The sequence below is a fragment of the Hibiscus syriacus genome, unplaced genomic scaffold (assembly GCF_006381635.1).
Source record: "Hibiscus syriacus cultivar Baekdansim isolate YM2019G1 unplaced genomic scaffold, ASM638163v2 tig00000452_pilon, whole genome shotgun sequence".
In the NCBI taxonomy this organism is placed as follows: domain Eukaryota; kingdom Viridiplantae; phylum Streptophyta; class Magnoliopsida; order Malvales; family Malvaceae; genus Hibiscus; species Hibiscus syriacus.
Window position 1 is genome coordinate 62117 of NW_024061787.1, and position 5775 is coordinate 67891.

Genomic DNA, 5775 nt, shown 5'->3' on the forward strand with positions numbered 1-5775 from the left:
AATAGCATCTATGAACACCACCACGAACTGATCCAAGCACAGGTTGATTATAAAGTTTATGGGGTGCATGAATGATGTCAAGGCATTGGTGAGTCCAAAGGGCATTACATGGAACTCATAATGACCATACCTTGTTCTGAAAGTTGTCTTTGCTAATCTATCTCCTTAACCTTCAATTAGTAGTACCTGGATCTCAAATCTATCTTGGATAACACACACGTATCCTTTAGCTTATTGAAGAGGTCGTCGATTCTAGGAAGGGAACAATAACTCTTGATAATCAACTTGTTTAACTAAAGGTAATAGATGCACAACCTAATTGATCTGTCATTCTTATTAACAAAGAAAATCGATGTTCCCAAGGAGAAATACTTGGTCGGATGAAACCTTTCTCCAACAACTCTTGAATCTGAACATTTAACATCTTTAGATCCGTGGGTGACATGCCGTAGGAAGTAATTGACACAGGAGTGGATCTTGGCATTTCTTTTACACTGAACTCTAACTTTCAATCTGGCGATAACAGTGACAACTCCTCCAGCAAAACAACTAGAAATTCTCTAACATTTTGGATATCCTCTAACATTGAACTTAAAACTCTGGTGTCAATTACATATGCCAATAAAGCTTCACAACCCTGCTCTAACATCTTTTGTTCCCTAATGACCGACACAACCCTTGAACACTTGGTATTATCTCTCGTGCCTCTAGGTAATATTTGATAAATTGGTCCAATGAACCATAACAATAACAATCCATGGCCCCTATTGGTAAACTCCTTGATTTCTCCTGCCATATAGAGAATAATTAGGATAAGACAGTGCCCTCGTTGAGCCCTCAAAACTTGCCACTAAAACAGTAACCATTGACCTCATGCGCTGCTTAGATCTACCTCTACCACTGCTCGAACTCTATGAAGATCTTCTAGACTGGCCCACTGGGGCCCTCCAAAACCCATGAGAATCCCTCACCCTATTTGAGGATGACAGAGAAGGTCTTGATGACCCTGTCGCTTCCCTGGTCTGACCAGAAGTAGCTTTTGCTGTTACACCTTTTCTCCCAAGAACTTATGGATTTCTCCTAACAAACTAAATATAGAAAACCCTCAGTGGATTGATGGCTAGATGGGTTAAAATGTCAAGGTTGAGACCGTCATTGAACCTCTTACAGTGATGGTACTTAGACGACATTATATCTGGTGCATACTGACTCAATCAGAGGAACTCTACCTCATACCCGAACACAAATCTATCTCCCTGAGTCAGACTCACAAATTGATCACTCAAGTCATCCATGTGAGCCTCACCTATGTACTTCTAGCGAAACTCCTCCAAAAACTGATCTCAGGTGGATCGCTTAGGCTCTAACAACATCTCAACAGTCTCCCACTAGTCTATAATGTTACCCTTTAGTAGAGAGGTGACACACTATATCATACCCTTAGGCGTAATCTGTAGCTAATGAAGGGTCTTAAGGGTCTCTCTCAGCCATTGATTAGCCACTACAGTGTTATCGTCTCGTGAGCCAAAGAAATTAGTGATCTGGTTCCTCCAAAGCCTTTCAACTAGGGACTCCTACGGTGCTACAACGGGTGGGACTGATGGATCTAGCTGGGTAGATTTGGTAGTATGTGTTCTAGGAATGGATCTAGCTATACGCCTCAAGGTCTCATCAAATATCTAAGGAAGATCACCTCATTAACCCACGCGTCCCTCAACTATCTAAACTCTACATATAGGATAAACTCATCCCCATAATTGTTTGCTAAGGGATCTATACTCTTGTGCCCAGTGAGTATACTCGTATACACACTCTCTACTCTATGGTAGACATCATGGTGCGGCTGAGTGTTCTACATCTCGGAGCTCACACACCCCTCTAGTCTACTAAAAATGAAAAGTGAAATCTCTACATTGGACATAACACCCTCTGTAATACCCCAAATATCGGGTCAATGAATATATTGAAAGAATTTAAAATTTTGGAGGATTAGATTGAATAAATGGTAAAGTATAAGAAAGTGATTTTGAAATTGTGATTAAAACCAATTAGTAAAAATGGAAGAATGAAAGGTTATTTTGGTCCTTTAGAAGGAAATGGATTTAAAATCCATTTTTAATTAGGGTATTAAAGGAAAAGGGAAAGTGAAAAAAAAATACACTAAGCTATTTCTCTTCTTCTTCCCTATGAAAGTGCTCTCCTCTATAGGTAAACGTAAGGCTTCATCTTGCTAGCTTTTCCTTTCATTTTTGGTTTACTCTTGAAACCTTGAGTGTTATAGAGACTTAAGGAATGATTAAATAGAATTAAAACTAAGAGATGGATGTTTTATTTGAGATTGAAGGAAATGGTTTTTGAATGATATGTTGGAATATGAGCTTTTATTAAGGTTCACTAGTATTTTGACTAATCAAATAAGTGAATAAGATATTAGAAGCCTTGGATGTGATTAAAATCATGTTAGAAAAAAGTAGTATGATTCTTGGTTTGGGATGTTCTTTAGAGAATTTGGATGTTATAAAAAGCTTAATGGAGGAAAGTTAGTTAGATTAAGTGATGTTAAGTATAAGGGTATTGTTAGAGATAAAAGTAAGTTAATTAAACAAAATTTTGGTGAAAATCGAGCTAAAAATGGGAAATCTGGGTAGGGGTATCGGTACTGGAAGAATAGTACTAATACTACAAGTTTAAATTTGAAGAATTACGATGAACAGTATCGATACTAAGAGAAAGGTATCGATACCATGGATTCCAGAATACATAAATGGTATCGATAATGAAAGGGAATATCGGTACCATAGTATAGAAGTATAAATACCATGATAGGGGTACCAATACTATTAAGCCTTAAATTGTAACATAGGCTAAAATTGTAATAGAAATTGAAAATAATAGTACTTTTGAGTATGGTAGGGGTACAAATACTAACATGGTATAGTATGTGTACTTAATGGATGCTTGTGTAGATAATAACCAAGCTCCCGAGTCAAGCAAGAAAAAAAGGCAAGGATAAAGTTGTCGAGTAGTTGGACGTAATTACAACATACTATGGAGGTATATCATGTGAGTGAATTTATTATATTTAAATGAGATGAGGAAGACTCGCAATGAGTCAACTTATAATGTTTTGATTTAATGTATGTTTTACAATATTTAATATACTTTCATTATGTGTAAGGAAATGATATTATAAATAAGTTTTAGAGTATAAACTAAACTAAAATGAATGAATAAATGATAATGCACAACGGTTCATTATCGTCATGAAAGGATGCTACAAATGAAAATGCATAACGGTGAATTATCGGCATGAAATGATGCCATAAATGAAAATGCATAACGGTGCATTATCGACATAAAAGGATACCATAAATGAAAATGCATAACAATGCATTATCACCATGAAAGGATGTCATAAATGAAAATGCATAACGATGCATTATCTGCATGAAAGAATGCCATAAATGAAAATGCATAACAGTGTATTACCGGAATAAAAGGATGCCATAAATGAAAATGCATAATGGTGCATTATCGGCATGAAAGGATGTCATAAATGAAAATGCATAACGGTGCATTATTGGCATGAAATGATGCCATAAATGAAAATACATAACCGTGTATTAACAGCATAATGGTGCCACTCATGGTAGTTATAAAAGATATATCACCATTTGGCACTCTGGTACAATACATGTACATTACTTTCTCATTTAACATGCATAGGGCAAATAAAGAATAATTGATAAAACAATATAAAGAAAGATAGGTATGCTTGGTATACTAAGAATAATTTTGATGATTGTATGAAAGAAATTTTGTTTAACCGAGAAGAATTTATCTGATCCTTGTGGATTATGCGATTTAATTCGTAATTAAATGGCCATGATATACTTATGTATAAAGTGCAGTTTCTTTACAATATTATGTCTCACTAAGTAAATACTTAACGTGTGTTGATTTCACGCGTAGGTAAAAGCAAAGACAAGTCAGGTAAGGGGTTCAGTAGCAACTATCATCAATCTAAGGTGGACTTTCATCAGTAACAGCAGGACAATCATGTTTATTTTGAAAAAACATTAGCTGCATGTAATCGACTTTAAGGAAAAAAATTCTAAGGAATGTATTTAAAATGATATTTTTTAGTAATATGTTTCAATGAATGTTTTATTTTTTGTACTAAAAGGTTTTGTTTTAATTTCGATAAATTTTATGGGTTTTACAAATGAGTGAATGTTTTAAAAGTCATGTGACACAAATGACTTGTTTACGAAAAACGTATACGGGAAATGAGTGTTACATTTATTGGTATCAGAGTTACATGTTTAGACAATTCTCAGTCAAAATCGAGTGTATTTTATTTTAAAAAGGGTTTACATGCCACTATGATTGTCAAGGTTACTAATAAGGTGTCATTAGGATATGATTGATGTCACTCCTTACTGACTTTATTGTTATTATTATGTATGTCCTAATACATGTCGGAAACTAAGGACAAAGGTAAGAAAGTTGATAATGTTGAAAACAAGGTCAAGATCAAAAGTGACCCAAGGGAATCCATCATGACTTTAGTATCATGCCTAAGAAGGGTAGAAATTGCTAGGGATTTTCCTCCATTTTGTGGACGAAATGCCCCTACGTTTAATGAAGTTTCTGCATTGAAGGAATCCATTAAGAAGTTTGAACGGCTAACGAGAGAAGTTAAATCGGATGAGGATCCAGAGGAGTTTTCTAAATCTAGTGTTTATTCTGAGGTTTCTTCAGGTAGACTTAAATAATTGAGAAATATTTAAGTGAAACATTAAATTATATAAAGCATTGTTAATTTAAGTAATAGGAAACGAGTAAGTGGTAAATATGTTGTCCACTAAAAGTTTAAAGAAGCTGAGTTATTTGTGAATCAAATGATTATGAGTTTGTTTGAGAATAAATGTTAAGTTTTATGGACTTGATAAAGATTACTTTTATAAGGTAATCTGTGAAAATGGATTGTCTACCCCATCCATGCTATAATGAATTAATGTTTAAATTGAGATTGACTCTCGAGGACTTGAAAAGTGTCAAGTTCGTAATGAAAGGAAAAAGAGTAAATTTTTTATTAGTGTAATTTTTAGCATTAACTTCTATGAAGTTATTGCTATTAAGTTGTCAAGCCTTCTTATTAAATGATGTGGATATTTAGACTTTCATAGTTGAGAGGGAAAATGTTTGAACTGATCGAGAACATTTTCAATAGACCCGGAAAAGTTACACGGATTACCTCAAAAAGGAAATAAGAAATTTTTAAATAAAAGTATTATATTCAACTTGATCTCGAGTGAGAAGATAGTGGTAAACCCTATAGGTCATGATGCAAGTGTGAGTTGGTCAGGTAGTAAATATTCGATAAAGATTCCAGGGGTTATGTTCCCGATGAATATGATGGAATTATCATTTGATAAGTTAAGATCATATTAGGTATAGGTTGTTTGTCTCAATAAGTGATTATTTCATAAAGATACGGATAATTTGGAAATTATAGTTATTGGAGAAAAAGAAAAATCATCACCCAAGGTGACATCGAAAATGATTGCGAAGAAAATGATGTCAAAAAGAGATATATATATATATATATATATATATATAACATTTCTGGCTTATGTGATAGATACTCAAATAATTAAAGTAGAATTATATGATATTTCCATAACTTGGGAATTTATAGATGTATTTTCAGATGAATTACCTGGAGTACCTCCAGATCGAGAGGTGGAATTCAAAGTTGATGGTTAACAA